Source organism: Triticum aestivum, chromosome 4D (assembly GCF_018294505.1).
Source record: "Triticum aestivum cultivar Chinese Spring chromosome 4D, IWGSC CS RefSeq v2.1, whole genome shotgun sequence".
In the NCBI taxonomy this organism is placed as follows: domain Eukaryota; kingdom Viridiplantae; phylum Streptophyta; class Magnoliopsida; order Poales; family Poaceae; genus Triticum; species Triticum aestivum.
This window is the reverse complement of record NC_057805.1, coordinates 422,926,226-422,944,600: the sequence shown is the minus strand read 5'-3', so window position 1 is coordinate 422,944,600 and position 18,375 is coordinate 422,926,226.

The following is an 18,375-nucleotide window of genomic DNA, read 5'->3' as shown; positions in this document are numbered from 1 at the left end:
GACCACCTAGGAGAGAGGTGGGCCTGGCCCTGGTTGGCGTTCGCGGTTACTTTTAAATAACACGCTTAACGAGATCTTGGTATTTGATCTGAGTCTGGCCACTGGCCTATACGCACTAACCAACTACGCGGGAACAGTTATGGGCACTCGACATCGTGGTATCAGCCGAAGCCTTCGTGACGTCGGCGACTGAGCGGCGCGCGCCGGATTGGAACGTAAGCCTGCTCTTATATTAAGGGGGCTAGTTCTGCTTCCGGCCGCCCTCGCAACGTGCAGGTGTGCAATGGGCGATGGGCCCAGGCCCCTGCGCCATAGGATTTAGACCGGCGTGCTGACCTCTCTGTTGTGCCTAGGTAGGGCTGCGACGTGTTGATCTTCCGAGGCCGGGCATGATCCAGGAAAGTGTGTCCGGCCAAATGCGATCGAGCATGTTGGGTTATGTGGTGCACCCCTGCAGGGAAGTTTATCTATTCGAATAGCCGTGTCCCTCGGTAAAAGGATGACCCGGAGTTGTACCTTGACCTTATGACAACTAGAACCGGATACTTAATAAAACACACCCTTCCAAGTGCCAGATACAACCCGGTGATCGCTCTCTCACAGGTCGACGAGGAGAGGATCCCCGGGTAGGATTATGCTATGCGATGATACTTGGAGAACCTCAATCTACTCTCTCCTACATTATGCAAGATGGAGGCTGCCAGAAGCGTAGTCTTCGATAGGACTAGCTATCCTCCTCTCATTCTGGCATTCTGCAGTTCAGTCCACTGATATTGCCTTTTTACACATATACCCATGCATATGTAGTGTAGATCCTTGCTTGCGAGTACTTTGGATGAGTACTCACGGTTGCTTTCCTCCCTCTTTTCCCCTTTCCCTTCTACCTGGTTGTCGCAACCAGATGCTGGAGCCCAGGAGCCAGACGCCACCATCGACGATGACTCCTACTACACTAGAGGTGCCTACTACTACGTGCAGGCCACTGGCGATAACCAGGAGTAGTTTAGGAGGATCCCAGGCAGGAGGCCTACGCCTCTTTCGATTTGTACCCCAGTTTGTGCTAGCCTTCTTAAGGCGAACTTGTTTAACTTATGTCTGTACTCAGATATTGTTGCTTCCGCTGACTCGTCTGTGATCGAGCACTTATATTCGAGCCCTCGAGGCCCCTGGCTTGTATTATGATGCTTGTATGACTTATTTATGTTTTTAGAGTTGTGTTGTGATATCTTCCCGTGAGTCCCTGATCTTGATCGTACACGTTTGCGTGCATGATTAGTGTACGATTGAATCAGGGGCGTCACAAGTTTGTATCAGAGCCGACTACCTATAGGTAGCCCCCTTTCCAACTCCTTGGCCGAAGTTGAGTCTAGTCACTACAAAAAAAACTTTTACTAACATGGTTGTGTGTCTTACGGGCCCACGTCGCCATTGGATGGTATTAGGATCTTTTATTCGTCGTCTATACTCTGGGACTCTGATCTCTCATCTATTCGGGTTAAATGATTTTGCTAACTCTAACTCTAGGTTCTCGTACCCACTTTCTCCCGGAGAGCCCCTCAGTTCAGATGATTGCCTGCTGCACTAGAAGATTCCGAAGTTGCTCTACGATGTTCTCTCGAGTCTTTGTGCCATCGCATTTGCGATTTCCTTCCACCGTCAACCCCTGTGAAAACTGCATACACTTGCCATTCATACAATCATTCCCCGTTGATCTTGTTATTACAAGATGTCCCGAAATACTCTCTGTTGTCCCGAGAATCCTTTGAGCTTACTGCCTTGTGGTTCTTTACCGCATGAACACCCCTAAGGATAATCCCTCACATTTATCGAGTATCTGTTCAACTCCAGTTGTTCATGTGTTTCACCAAGGCCTTCGAAATAATATTCGATCTTCCAAATTCCTTAGCAGCTTATTGCTCTTGAAATTCTTGCTTGGTTGCGTCATCGTTAACCCCATAAGTATAGTAATCTTAATGGCATCCTTTGTCACTATCATTTTGAGTCCACTGATTCAATAAGTGGTGAATGCTTGCAATCCTCAATCAGATCTAAGAATTCATCCTTCCGACTCAGACGTCATTTTGAACATGAGCTGGTTGTCGACCAATCGAATTGCCATCGTTTGTGCCTCTAAGTCTATTCGACTTACTTATCTTTTGATCAAAGCATCTGCTTCTGATCCCCCAATTTGGAAATCATAATTCCTTGTATTTAAGCTCTTGAATTATCAAGATATTTCTATAATCCGATGCCTTTTGCATTATTTCTTCTTCTGGTTGAACAGATATGCTCACATCAGATTCTTGGCGGTCCGCCAGATCGTTTGGTGGATTATTATCCGACCGTTCCTGCATATTCTCAAAACCTTGAGTTCTTCCCCTGATACATAATGCCTATGGTAAATTGTATCATTTGCCTTGTCAACCATGCTCTACTTTCGAGCTTGTATTATTTACTCCTAAAGATATGTTTCTACGATGCCCTGATGGGTTGAACCTATGCCTTCCTTAATATGTGTGAACTCGAAAGTTTTCACGAGTCATACTCTTCTGGTATTTTGCCAAATAAAATTTCAACACTACAACTTCATCGAAAGCGAGAAGTGAATGAAAGGTCAGGCGTTGGAGAAGTGGGAGTCGACCTTGAACTTTGTGTTCATGCCCATGGACACGATGTAGATCTTATCATTAAAGCTTGTCTTAAATTAATTATCCCTTTGGTATAAGTTCATCTTAGGGATCTGGTCTTTTGCAATCGTGGTTCCAATCATGTTCTCCTTTAGATACCATTTCTCATGCAAGTTTAAGCACTTGTCTTCTGCAGAGCAATACCCCAGACCAACCTCTACTTTGATATGTCGTCGAGTATTACCCCCCTGGTATCTCGAGATTATAATGGAATTGCATAACCTCTTATGAGTTCTTCATCAAGTACCATTGTCACTGATTCCAATTTTTTCACGGGCTTTGAGTCATTAAACACTCAAGGACACCGATAACTGAATCGAGTCCGCATCGTGATTAAACAACTATTAGTAATCTTCTTTACTTACAAGTTTGTACTCGATCATGTCATTTCTAGCCTGATCAGCTATATCAGTATCGTGCTAATTTTAACTGTGCTACCTGGTCCTTACTAACAGAGCACCACTTTCGGCGATGAGTTAAGCTTATGTCGATCTTCCTCATCTTACCGTTTCGCCTTGAACAACAAGCTTGGTTTCGAGTTTATGTCGTACCCATGGTTCCAATAACCTTTCGCTTCATCATTCCTTCAACTTGATGTCATTGTCGATCGATTATATCTTCATGAAATCTCTCGACAACTGTGTCGTGATCATCATCAGCATTCTGAGCTCTTCCAGGATATCAACTGAATTCATGATTTGAAATACCATCCTTGCCCTCGATGATTTGTGTTATCATCGACCACTTTATTGCCTTCCGTTCAACACAAACTTGTTCGTGTTTGGTGTTATACCTTGAGTTCATTGCTATCCAACAATTGTTCTTCTTTACCTTGGAATATTACCATCTTTTATGTCAAGAATGTCGTGGGAATTTCACCACGTCTTTAGAATCCTTGATACATAGTGATACTTCTCACCACCACCATTATTTCTTGTTCCCCGTGTTGTTTCTAACGGGAATACCGACAATTGAATTATGATGTGTGAATTCAAAACTTCCAGCAACCCTCTTGCCTTGAAGTGAATGGTCGATAGTTTCATTCTAAGACTTTTTGGTTATTGATTCACCATCCTAACATTGATCGTGCTACTTGGCCCATATTTTGGGTGCACCTTTTCAACCAATGTTTAATTGTGTATGTTTTCCTCGAGCATACATCATTGTATCATTTCATCTGACTAATGTTATCTACTTGTTCACATGATTGTGGAAATCCATCTCTTTGGAAATCTCGATGTATTGTCGCAGAGTCCATCAGCCACATCCTCTTCTTCTCCTTGGTTTAATGATGAACTCATGATTCAGAACTTGCTTCCATAATTCATTTCTCGAGGATCTTGCAACGCCATCTTGTCAAATTATGTTGCACCCCTTCCTTCTTAGACATCATGAGTCTGAGGTATCCTAACGCCAATCGAATCTAAACCTTGGTCAGATGTGATGGTTGGAACATATTTCCAAGAGTTATAACATTGGTCTTTATATGACCCGCTAAGGTGATGTCATGCCTAGCGCACCTGGCCGGAGAACCTATTGATATAGTTCCCTTTTTAGCAAGGTTAGCAATTCTTCCATGAGGAAACTGTAAGACTTATTCTACAAGTTATTCCTGATGAATCCTTCGTGTATCCAAAGTACGACCTTTGCTTGAAGACCATGTGAATGCTATCTCGAAGCATGTCTATGGTACTCCGTTTTTCAACAAGAACATTTGAAGCCCAATGCTAAATGTTTCTTGCTCAATTATCCAAACACCGTTGTATGGGTAATGTCATGAAATTTCTCTCCCCTTACCTAAAAGGTTTTCTTTATTGTATCCTGCCACGGATATCATGCCCCGCTTATCCCTGGGAAGGATATATCCCTGAAATATGTGCTTAAACACATTTTCCTTTCCATTGTTCTGTTTACTCTGATAATCATATTTTCCTTTCCATTGTTTGGTCTAACCTTTCTTGTGATCTATATGATCTAAGCAGTAATATTTTTCTGCTTACGAAAAACACCTCGGTGTACCACCTTATCAGTCAGACCCTGTTACTATTCTTGATGACATTCCGGTAACCACCGATGGACGAGAACTTCGCCTATTGGTCCGCCTCGTTTCAACGAGCAGCAGAATGGTTCTCATCGTCCCTCGCCCTTGGTACCGATGTTGTTGCCGACATAACTGACAGGCTATCCTCTGACATGCCTTGCTTGCATGATCGTGCAAGACATCACCACCTTCCTATTTTTAACCCACATGGTGGGCCCATAACCCACAGTTCCACAGGATCAAAACCTGACTCTCCTGCACCCCCTGTTCCCAAGGTTGTTCCTCGCGCATGGCCTCGAATGTAATTCACGAGCCACCTTCCGAGAGATCATCAATTCTGTTATCAGACACAATACTTATTCCCGTTGCTTTGAACCCCTTTCACGCCCTGTTTCAGGCATCGAACGATTGCCTACCCACTCGAAACTTCCCATGATACCTCCTTACTTTGCTCTTGATATTTTCTTAAGATTCGATTCGAGAGTTACCTTCCGCCACCTTTCCTGATGTTATCTACCAGATAGTCAACCCTGCAGGTCCGTTCTCCCGGAATACCCGCCCTTTATTCTTTTGTAAGTACGATGAATTCCCGAAGAAAGAATGCCGACTTGATTACGATGACCCGAAGCAGAGAAATGAAGACATCAACGTAATGGATCGACCTCTTCGAGAAGAGCAACCAAGACCGAGAAGATCCGTTAGAATTTTCGTAACCCAATCCCTCCCCCCTTACTCCCCTCTTAAATCTCGGGACGAGATTTCTTGTAGTGGAGGAGAATTGTGACGCCTGGATGATTAAGCTACAGTAACCCTCTACTAATGATGCCACGTCACTTCGATTACTGTTGCTAATCTCGCGTTAATTTGAAACCGATTCAAATTCAAATTCAAAGTCAAGCAAACAATAAATTTTTTCAAAAATTAAAACTAAAATGTTTGGAGTGAACCAAAAATTGCATAGGTAATTAGGGTGGAGAAACCACATTTTTATAAGATAATTAAATGCACTCAGGTAATTAAAACAATAGCTAAAACATTAATAAAATGCCTTTTATAAATTATATAATATTAAGACATCTTAATTAGGGGTCAAACTTTTTGTCGCAGTGGGTTTAAAGATAATACTAATTTAGAAGTTTGTTTTGTATTCCAGTTAAACTAAAATACATTAAAGACTAAAACAAAACAAATAAATAAAAGAAAAGGAACAAAAGGAGAAAACAAAACGAAAAGAAAGGAAAAGAAAGCACCCCCCCCCACTGGGCTCCGGCCCAGCAGGCCACCAGCCCAACTAGGCCATCTCCCAGCCAAGCCGGCCCACCCCGGCCTACACATACCCCCCACCGAACCGAACCCTAGCCCTGCACCCCCACGACCCCCACTCTCTCTCTCTCTCGCCCCCCCACTCTGGCTGGATCTAGATCGGGAGGGCCCGATCCCGACGCCCCTCGCCGGAGTTGCCGTCCTGACGCCCCTCGCCGGAGCTGCCGTGCCGTCGCCGCTCGCCGGACTGTCGCGTCCTCATCTCCTCCCCAACGAGCTACCACGAGCCTCGCCGCCCCGATCCCCTGCAACGGGGGTGAGCCACAACCCCTCTGCCTCCTCTCTCCTGTGGTCACCACGTCTCGCCCCGCCGTGCCGCTCGCGCTCCCCACCGTGGCCACCGCCCACGCCGATGACCTGGCCACGCGCCCGCGTCGGCCAATCCCCGCTGTCCCACGCCCGAGCTCGCACTCTGGCAGCTCTTGGCCTCCTAGCCGTACTCGGCGACGCTCGCAACTGCGCTGTGCCTCGCCCAGCCGAGCCCTACCGCTCGCCCTGCCGCCCGCACCTCTGCCCGTTGCCGCCCGTGCGGGCCGTGCCTACGACCCCCGCTCCTGTCGCCGCTGACACCGGTCCGGTGGACCGCCGGCCACCCCTCGGCTACCATCCCATTCACGGCACCATCCGCTCCCCAACGCGCCCGCTCGTGCCTTCTCTCGTTCCCGGAATCGGCCGGCCAGAGCCCCCTCTGTCGCACCAGCTAGCGCCAATGATAGCCACTGTCGCGGCCTAATTAGTGCTAAGCTAATTACCCCCCCCCCCACTTAATTAGCCCCACTAACCCAGCCCCTGTTAAAAAAGAGAAGGAAAAATGTAGTTAAAATAAAAGAATAATTAATTAATTAATTTAATTGCCTTGATTAAATTAGTTAATCTTAATTAATTAACCTAATCCTGTTAAGCTAAATTAACTAGGTTAATTAGTAGATCACAGAATGACATGGGGCCCAACCCCCTGTTGACCAGTCAAACTTTGACTGGTCAACTGGGCCCCCCTGGCCCACATGCCAGCCGTTGTGTACATTCTATGTACACAGGGCTGGGTACCCATAGCAATTTATTCATTTAATTTCGAATTAAAATAAATCCAGGAAATTGGAAAAAACAATTAAAACTTTGAAAATTAATATAAGATAATCCATAGCTCGAATGAAAATACTTTGTACATGAAAGTTGCTCAGAACGACGAGACGAATCCGAATATGCAGCCCGTTCGCCCGCCACACATCCCTAGCATAGCAAACACGCAACTTTCCCCCTCCGGTTCATCTGTCTGAAGACGTGAAACACCGGGAATACTTTCCCGGATGCTTTCCCCTTTCGCCGGTAGCACCTAGTACTTCGTTAGCTCACCCTAGCACCGCGTATTGCCTCGTTATGTTTTGTGATGCTATGTTTGCATTATATTTATTGTTTCTTCTCCCTCTTCTCTCCGTTAGACTACGAGACTGAAGCCGCTGCTGGTGCCCCCATCGACTACGTTGTTGACGACCCCTACTTGCTAGAGCAACCAGGCAAGCCCCCCCCCCCCCCCTTGATCACCTGATATCGCCTATTCCTTCTCTCTACTGCTTGCATTAGAGTAGTGTAGCATGTTACTGCTTTCGGTTAATCCTATTCTGCTGCATAACCTGTCAGTGTTGCTACAGTTGTTACCCTTACCTGCAATCCTAAATGCTTAGTATAGGATGCTAGTATTCCATCACTGGCCCTACACTCTTGTCCGTCTGCCATGCTATACTACTGGATCGTGATCACTTCGGGAGGTGATCACGGGCATATGTTATATACTTTATATTGTTACATTACTTATGATACTGTTCGGAGATGGGGGCTGAAGGGGCAGGTGGCTCCATCCCGGTAGAGGTGGCCTGGGTTCCCGACGGCCCCCGACTATTACATTGTGGCAGAGCTACAGGGCAGGTTGAGACCACCTAGGAGAGAGGTCGGCCTGGCCCTGGTCGGCGTTCGCGGTTACATTAAAATAACACGCTTAACGAGATCTTGGTATTTGATCTGAGTCTGGCCACTGGCCTATAGGCACTAAGCAACTACGCGGGAACAGTTATGGGCACTCGACGTCGTGGTATCAGCCGAAGCCTTCGTGACGTCAGCGACTGAGCGGCGCGCGCCGGATTGGAACGTAAGCCTGCTCTTGTATTAAGGGGACTAGTTCTGCTTCCGGCCGCCCTCGCAACGTGCAGGTGTGCAATGGGCGATGGGCCCAGACCCCTGCGCCATAGGATTTAGACCGGCGTGCTGACCTCTTGATTGTGCCTAGGTAGGGCTGCGACGTGTTGATCTTCCGAGGCCAGGCATGACCCAGGAAAGTGTGTCCGGCCAAATGGGATCGAGCGTGTTGGGTTATGTGGTGCACCCCTGCAGGGAAGTTTATCTATTCGAATAGCCGTGTCCCTCGGTAAAAGGACGACCCAGAGTTGTACCTTGACCTTATGACAACTAGAACCGGATACTTAATAAAACACACCCTTCCAAGTGCCAGATACAACCCGGTGATCGCTGTCTCACAGGTCGACGAGGAGAGGATTGTCGGGTAGGATTATGCTATGCGATGATACTTGGAGAACTTCAATCTACTCTCTTCTACATGCTGCAAGATGGAGGCTGCCAGAAGCGTAGTCTTCGATAGGACTAGCTATCCCCCTCTTATTCTGCCATTCTGCAGTTCAGTCCACCAATATTGCCTTTTTACACATATACCCATGCATATGTAGTGTGGATCCTTGCTTGCGAGAATTTTCGATGAGTACTCACGGTTGCTTTCCTCCCTCTTTTCCCCTTTCCCTTCTACCTGGTTGTCGCAACCAGATGCTGGAGCCCAGGAGCCAGACGCCACCGTCGACGATGACTCCTACTACACTGTAGGTGCCTACTACTATGTGCAGGCCTGCGCCTCTTTCGATTTGTACCCCAGTTTGTGCTAGCCTTCTTAAGGCAAACTTGTTTAACTTATGTCTGTACTCAGATATTGTTGCTTCCGCTGACTCGTCTATGATCGAGCACTTATATTCGAGCCCTCGAGGCCCCTAGCTTGTATTATGATGCTTGTATGACTTATTTTATGTTTTTAGAGTTGTGTTGTGATATCTTCCCGTGAGTCCCTGATCTTGATCGTACACGTTTGCGTGCATGATTAGTGTATGATTGAATCGGGGGCGTCACAAGAGAGAAGGTCCACAAGGGGAGGCCGCGTGCCCCCCCATGGGCTGGTCCGAATTGGACTAGGAAGGGGGCGGCGCCTGTAACGCCCCGGATCCGATGCGCCAGGTGTCTGCCAGTTATTCGCCGTCCTTGCCTTGTCATTTGCTTGTGTGTTGCATTTTGCCATGTCATCATCTGTATTGCATCATCATGTTTTTCAAAACTTGCATCCGGTCTTTTTCCCCATTGTCCGTTTCGCGATCCGACACTCTCGCCGCACCCGTTGCACCCCTCTGTTTTCTTTTCGCGAGCGGGAGAAAAACCTTCTCGGAATGGGTCGGTATTTGCCGAGTGGCCTTGGTATAGCACCGACAGACCGCCCGTCAAATTTCGTTCCATTTGGAGTTCGTTTGATGCCCCAACGGATAACTATAGCGGCAGTATAGCCGGTCTATCGTCGGACGTTTTTGGTCTCCGGAAACATTTTCCGGGCTGCATTTCTTCCCTCTCTCCTCAGTGCAACCCCTCCACACAGCCCATTAGGCCTGCCTAACCCCCTCTCTCGATCGGATCGCGATCGGAGGCTCCGAAACCCCCCTCAAACCCCCAAACCCTAGCCCCTTCCATATATATGCACCTCCCCCTGCCATTTTTGGCCTCCACCAACCTCCCCCACGTTTTCTGCGCCTCCAGCCGCCTCCTCCACCGATTTCCGCGCCGAGCAGCTTCCCCGCCGCCACTAGTCGGCGCCGCCGCAGCAGCCTCCCTCGCCCACTCCCCGTTCGCCACCTGTCCCGTGCCTCTCCCTCCAGCGCCGCCGGCCCGCCAGGCCCGAGCGGGGCCCGCCCGAGCCCATCCGGGCCCGAGCGCGCGCCGCCGCCCGCGCCCGCGTCTCGCTCCCCGCCCCGCAGGTGCCCGAGTTCCTCTCCGCCGCCCGGGTCGCCGAACCTCGCCGCCGCCCCGCCCCGCCTTCTTCTCCCTCTCATCTGCTCTCCCTCTCCCTCACCAGCTCTCTCCCTCTCTTCAGGAAGCGCCGCCAGCCAGGAGCTCGCCGCCGGCCTCCCGTGCCCTTCTCTGGCCAGATCCGGTGGCCAAGCGCCGGATCCGTCCACCCCCGCCCCCGTTTCGGCCTCCCTCGCCGTCTCCGACCTCGTCCCGGCTTCGCTCGCCTCGGGATCCATGCCGCGGTCAAACCCCGAAGGTCGAACCCCCCCCCCTCGTTTTTCCACCAAGTCATTTTTCCTCTGATGTTTTTATTCCATGTTCAACGCATCATAACTTCATGCTCGGTGCTCCGATTTGTGCATATAATATATCGAAATGATCATCAGGAGGTGCTCTTCATTTTGTTCCATTATGCCATGCTTGTTTGAGTTCATCTTGATGCCCTAATCATCGTTGCAAGAGTGCTATATGCTGTTAACTACTGTCAGTTTACAGAACTTGATGATTTGTCTTTTTCATTGCATTTTGTGTGTGCATCTTATGAACATGAGCTCTACATGTGTTTTTAACTAAATCATGCCATCTTTACAGAGGTGCTTGTCTTGTATTTTTAGGATCTATGTGGTGACTAGCACAAGCACGCAAAGTAGTCTCCGTGATGTTGCTGATTTCTGTAACTTCGTGATTTCTGCTAAGTCGGAGTCTGTGATATTTTGTTGCCGTGTAAACCTGCTGTCACCATGAGTTCTATGCATAATCTGGAGATGTTAACTAAGTATGTTTTGTTATACATGTTATGCTCTATCCATCTATGCCCATGTTTGCAATTATGGAGTGCTCTAGGATGTCTTAATCTTGCTCTACGTTTGCTATAAAATGTTCCTGGCATATTGTTTACATGTTAATCAATTTTGCCATGGTTGTTACTAGTGATCCATGCAACCTATCACTATGCTATTGCCATGCTTAGCTTCATAATTATTCCTTCTTACTGCTGGTTACCTTTCCATGCCATGTAATGCTCTGTAGTGAGTGGTTCAAGCTCACCAACATGCCTACTTATCGTTATTTCTGCCATGCTCTGTTTTTCTTCTAAGTCTGAATCTGTATATGAAACTTGCTATGTTTACATGGGTGCCATCATATCTTCGGTGCCTTTTTGGCTCATGTTTAGTAAGGGACTTTTGTTCTATGCAATTATTACATTCATGCCATGCCTTTGTTTGTTATGATATGTTCCTGTAGCATGTTGTTTCCTTGCTCTAAACTCAGCAACCTGATGTTATTTCTGCCATGTCCAGTGATTTTCTGCCAAGTCTGTGAAACTATTATTATTTGCAATATTGCCATGTCCTTTTGAGCATGTTCTAGTGCTTTCTGGAGATAGCTCAGTGTTCATGTTTTGTCATGCTTTACCTTTACATCACGACCATGCCTTTTGTTTTCATGTTGGGGTACTGTAGCATATTTTCATGATGCTTGCAAGATGCCTAGTTGCTGTTTTGGACAGATTGTTGTTATATCTTGTTTGGAGTGTATGTGTTGCACCGTTGCTCCGTTTTGAGCATGCTCTATATGAAACTTGCTTAGTTCTGCATGTAGTTTCAGGTTACCTTGTTGCATCCTTGTTTTGAGAGGGAAGAGGGAAGGAGGAAGGAAAGGGGGGGCGAACCCCCACCTCCTTCTCCTATTCGGCCTCCTACCATAAGGGGGCGCACCACCCCTTGTGGGCTGGCGTGCTCCCCTCCTATGGCCCATATGGCCCATATCTTCCCGCGGGGGGTTCCGGTAACCCCCCTGGTACTCCGATATATACCCGATACATCCCGGAACACTTCCGGTGTCCGAATACTATCATCCTATATATCAATCTTTACCGCTCAACCATTTCGAGACTCCTCGTCATGCCCGTGATCTCATCTGGGACTCTGAACAACATTCGGTCACCAAATCACATAACTCATATAATACAAAATCGTCATCGAACGTTAAGCGTGCGGACCCTACGGGTTCAAGAACTATGTAGACATGACTGGGACACCTCTCCGGTCAATAACCAATAGCGGAACCTGGGTGCTCATATGGGTTCCTACATATTCTACGAAGATCTTTATCGGTCGTACCGCAATGACAACATACGTAATTCCCTTTGTCATCGGTATGTTACTTGCCCGACATTCGATCGTCGGTATCTTAATACCTAGTTCAATCTCGTTACCAGCAAGTCTCTTTACTCGTTTTGTAATACATCATCCCGCAACTAACTCATTAGTCACATTGCTTGCGAGGCTTATTATGATGTGCATTACCCAGAGGGCCCAGAGATACCTCTCCGGTACTCGGAGTGACAAATCCTAATATCGATCTATGCCAACCCAACAAACACCTTCGGAGATACATGTAGAGCATCTTTATAATCACCCAATTAGGTTGTGACGTTTGAAAGCACACAAGGTATTCCTCCGGTATCCGGGAGTTGCATAATCTCATAGTCAAAGGAATATGTATATGTCATGAAGAAAGCAATAGCAATAAAACTTAACGATCATTATGCTAAGCTAACGGATGGGTCTTGTCCATCACATCATTCTCCTAATGATGTGATCCCATTCATCAAATGACAACACATGTCTATGGTTAGGAAACTTAACCATCTTTGATTAACGAGCTAGTCTAATAGAGGCTTACTAGGGAAACTACGATTTGTCTATGTATCCACACATGTATCAAGTTTCTCGTTAATACAATTCTAGCATGAATAATAAAAATTTATCATGATATAAGGAAATATAAATAACAACTTTATTATTGCCTCTATGGCATATTTCCTTCAGTCACCCACTTGCACTAGAGTCAATAATCTAGATTACATTGTAATGATTCTAACACCCATGGAGTCTTGGTGCTGATCATGTTTTGCTCGTGGAAGAGGTTTAGTCAACGGGTCTGCCACATTCAGATTCGTATGTATTTTGCAAATCTCTATGTCTCTCTCCTTAACTTGATCACGGATGGAGTTGAAGCGTCTCTTGATATGTTTGGTTCTTTTGTGAAATCTGGAGTCCTTCGCCAAGGCAATTGCTCCAGTATTGTCACAAAAGATTTTGATTGGACCCGATCGGATATGAACTCCTTCATCCAGACTCCTTCATTCATTGCTTCCGAAGCAGCTATGTACTCTGCTTCACACGTAGATCCCGCCACGACGCTTTGCTTGGAACTGCACCAACTGATAGCTCCACCATTCAATATAAATATGTATCCGGTTTGTGACTTAGAGTCATCCGGATCAGTGTCAAAGCTAGCATCGACGTAACCATTTACGACGAGCTCCTTGTCACCTCCATAAACGAGAAACATATCCTTAGTCCTTTTCAGGTACTTCGGGATGTTCTTGACCATTATCCAGTGATCCACTCCTGGATTACTTTGGTACCTCCCCGCTAGACTTATAGCAAGGCACACATCAGGTCTGGTACGCAACATAGCGCACATGATAGAACCTATGGCTGAGGCATAGGGAATGACTTTCATTTTCTCTCTATCTTCTGCAGTGGTCGGGCATTGAGTCTGACTCAACTTCACACCTTGTAACACAGGCAAGAACCCTTTCTTTGACTGATCCATTTTGAACTTCTTCAAAACTTTATCAAGGTATGTGCTTTGTGAAAGTCCAATTAAGCGTCTTGATCTATCTCTATAGATCTTGATGCCCAATATATAAGCAGCTTCACCGAGGTCTTTCATTGAAAAACTTTTATTCAAGTATCCTTTTATGCTATCCAGAGATTCTATATCAATTCCAATCAACAATATGTCATCCACATATAATATTAGAAATGGTACAGAGCTCCCACTCACTTTCTTGTAAATACAGGCTTCTCCAAAAGTCTGTATAAAACCATATGCTTTGATCACCTCATCAAAGCGTATATTCCAACCCCGAGATGCTTGCACCAGTCCATAAATGGATCGCTAGAGCTTCCACACTTTGTTAGCACCTTTAGGGTCGACAAAACCTTCTGGTTTCATCATATACAACTGTTCTTTAAGAAATCCATTAAGGAATGCAGTTTTGACGTCCATTTGCCAGATTTCATAATCATAAAATGCGGCAATTGCTAACATGATTCAGACAGACTTAAGCATCGCTACGGGTGAGAAGGTATCACCGTAGTCAACTCCTTGAACTTTTCGAAAACCTTTCGTGACAAGTCGAGCTTTGTAGACAGTAACATTACCATCAGCGTCAGTCTTCTTCTTGAAGATCCATATTATTCTCTATGGCTTGCCGATCATCGGGCAAGTAAACCGAAGTCCATACTTTGTTCTCATACATGGATCCCATCTCAGACTTCATGGCCTCAAGCCATTTTGCGGAATCTGGGCTCATCATCGCTTCTTCATAGTTCGTAGGTTCATCATGGTCTAGTATCAGGTTGAAGCTTTTTCACATAAGCATCGCAACCCCAAACTTTAAGAAACAACATCTTAGGTTTCTTGCCAAACCACAGTTCATACGGTGTCGTCTCAACGGATTTAGACGGTGCCCTATTTAAAGTGAATGCAGCTGTCTCTTATGCATAACCCCAATGGAAGTGGTAAATCGGTAAGAGACATCATAGACCGCACCATATCTAATAAAGTATGGTTACGACGTTCGGACACACCATTACGCTGTGGTGTTATAGGTGGCGTGAGTTGTGAAACTATTCCACATTGTTTTATATGAAGGCCAAACTCGTAACTCAAATATTCGCCTCGCGATCAAATCGTAGAAACTTTATTTTCTTGTTACGATGATTCTCCACTTCACTCTGAAATTCTTTGAACTTTTCAAATGTTTCAGACTTGTGTTTCACTAAGTCGATATACCCATATCTACTCAAATCATCTGTGAAGGTCAGAAAATAACGATACCCGCCGCGAGCCTCAACACTCATTGGACCGCACACATCGGTATGTATTATTTCCAATAAGTCAGTAGCTCACTCCATTGTTCCGGAGAACGGAGTTTTAGTCATCTTTCCCATGAGGCATGGTTCGCAAGCATCAAATGATTCATAATCAAGTGATTCCAAAAGTCCATCCGCATGGAGTTTCTTCATGCGCTTTACACCAATATGACCTAAACGACAGTGCCACAAATATGTTGCACTATCATTATCAACTTTGCATCTTTTGGCATCAATATTATGAATATGTGTATCACCACGATCGAGATTCAATAAAAATAGACCACTCTTCAATGGTGCATGCCCATAAAAGATATTACTCATATAAATAGAATAACCATTATTCTCTGATTTAACTGAATAACCATCTTGCATTAAACAAGATCCAGATATAATGTTCATGCTTAACGTTGGCACCAAATAACAATTATTCAGGTCTAAAACTAATCCCGAAGGTAGATGTAGAGGTAGTGTGCCGACGACGATCACATCGACCTTGGAACCATTCCCGACTCGCATCATCACCTCATCCTTAACCAATCTTCGTTTAATCTGTAGTCCATGTTTTGAGTTACAAATATGAGCAACCAAACCGGTATCAAATACCCAGGCACTACTACGAGCATTAGTAACGTACACATCAACACTACAAAAAAATACACTTCCGTGATGATATGTGTTTGTCACAGTAGGTCGCGTTTTTTGTCATGCATGCAGATCCATGAAAATTTTATGACAGAATCAAGATAGTCATACCTGTGTTGTCGTAGAAGTGTTCCATGACATTACCAAAATTATCATCACGGAAGTGTCCACTTCCATGACGATAAATCGCGCGTCATAGAAGTGCTTTCGTCAAGGGTGACCGACACGTGGCATCCACCGTAACGGAACGCCGTTAAGCTATCGGGTCGGGTTTTGGATCCGATAACCCGTTAACAGCCCCGACCAATGGGGATTTTCCACATGTAAAATCATCATTGGCTGGAGGAGACACGTGTCAGGTCCGCGTTGGCATAGGTGTCACTCATCCAATGGGCAAGACGTGCCTATGATATGTTGACACGTGGACCGGCCCATCAAGTTTAAATGGGCCGGCCCAACTGAAGGCCCACGAGATTTTGCGGACCATAATGGGCCGGCCCAGCTAAAGGCCCACGAGATTTTGCGGACCATAATGGGCTGGCCCAGCTAAAGGCCCACAAGATTTTGCGGGCCATAATGGGCCGGCCCAGGTAAAGGCCCACAAGATTTTTGTGTGCCATAATGGGCCGGCCCAGGTAAAGGCCCACAAGATTCTTGCGGATCATAATGGGCTGGCCCAGCTAAAGGCCCATGAGATTTTGCCGACATTAATGGGTCGGCCCAGCTGTAGGCCCACAAGATTTTGAGGACCCTAGTAGGCCGGACCATTAACTGGCTGCCATGTTTTGGGCCAAATGCCGGCCCATATTTGATCCAGTCCATTAATGGCCTGCCACGCTCTGGGCCTAATAGTAGCCCATATGAGATCTGGCCCATTAAAAGTCCTGGCACGTTCTGGGCCAAATTATGGCCCAGATCAGGTCCGGCCCTTTAAGAGGCTTTGGGCTCAATTATGGCCCATATCAGATTCAGCCCGTCAACTGGACACTATGCTTTTGGGCCCACTTGTGTCGGAGTAATTGGCCACGGGTAGCCTAACTGACTACCCCTGGCTCTTCAGAAAATTTATCAGACCTTTGGGTCTTCAAGCACTCCAAGCATTTGGGCCGCCTTCCCCGGCCGGCTACCACTAAAGCCGACTCCCGGAAGGCGACCTAGCCTCACCGACTCCAAGAAGCCGGCCAAGAAGGACGCCGACTCCTAGAAGCCGGCCAAGACCACAACCACTCCTACATAACGGCGACATGACGGGGTGTGGCCACAGTGCGGCCCACGACCCCATAAGCCCGAGGCGGGCATGGCTACAGGAGGCCGTACGGGGGGGATGTCCCCCGTGCGGCCGGGCACTGTAGCCACGCCAGCTACGACGTCATCCACGACCCACTCCTGTACGGCCCAAGGACTGCGGGCCCCTTCAGCCAGAGAGAGGCGTGAAGGCGGCCCGGCTTTTCCTAGTCGGCCAGGAGCATAGCCGGCCTCCAGAAGCCGGCGACTCCCTTCCTCGAAGCAGGAGCCCCATTAAGGAGACAAGACGAGGTGAGGCTACAGTGATAGCCCCCGATGCGGATCACTGTAGCCACGCTTACCTCGACAAAGCCCTCATCATCAGAGGCGCGGCTACAGTAAGCAGCCGCCGACAAGACCCTAGGCAGTGGGGCCGGCCTGTCGACCGAGGAGCCGGCAGCCGGCGGGACCCACCAGCCGGCGGGACCCAGCAGCCGGCGGAGAAGCCGGCAGGCGTAGACACTGGCGGCTGGGGCCAGGTCCCAGTCGGATTACCATTGTACCCCCGGGGGGTAGGCCTATATAAACCCCCCGGAGCACCCATGCAAAGGGTTCGCACCTCTGCATGTTTGGCTTCCAAGCATAGCACACACACACACACCATAGATAGAGAGAAGCAAGAGCTAGCCTTGTTCTTCTTCTCCCTTGATCCCAACAGCTCTAGGAGCGATTGTAGCTACTCTTTATCGATCTAGTGATCATGCGGAGACCCCGCAGAGCAGGACTAGGGGTGTTATCTCCTCGGAGAGCCCCGAACCTGGGTAAGATTCGCCGGCGTGCATGTCTTCGCCTCATCCCGTTTCCAGGCACCGGCGACGTTTTATTGGCTCCCACAATGATAAGCCATCCCTTGGCATATGTCGCACCAACCACCCGACATTTGGCGCCCACCGTGGGGCCAGGTGCACCGTTGTCCGGAGACCTGTTCTGGACGGGAACCCTCTTCCTTCCCCGCGAGCGCAGCCAGCCTGCTGCGCCCGATGGCGTTTGCCCCGACGCGCTGCAAAGCGTCGACGACGCCTGCGCAGCGAGCCGCCTCGCCGATCTGCTCGGCGAGACTCGCATCTCCGACGAGCCTGCGTCCGACGCAGGCACCGATTACCCCGAGAGCCGCCTCGTCAGCCTCCTCGACCAACTTCACGTCTCCAGCGAGCCTGCTGCGGACATGGAGTCTGTCGGCTCCACCGACCCGATGCTCATCGACTCCGACACCGCGTCGCTCGACGCCTACCCCTCCGACGTGGTGGTCTTCGACGACCCACTCCCTCGAGCTGACAGCGGCAGCAGCGCTGTCACCGAAGTGCTGGTCATCAGCCACGTCTCCAACTCGGGC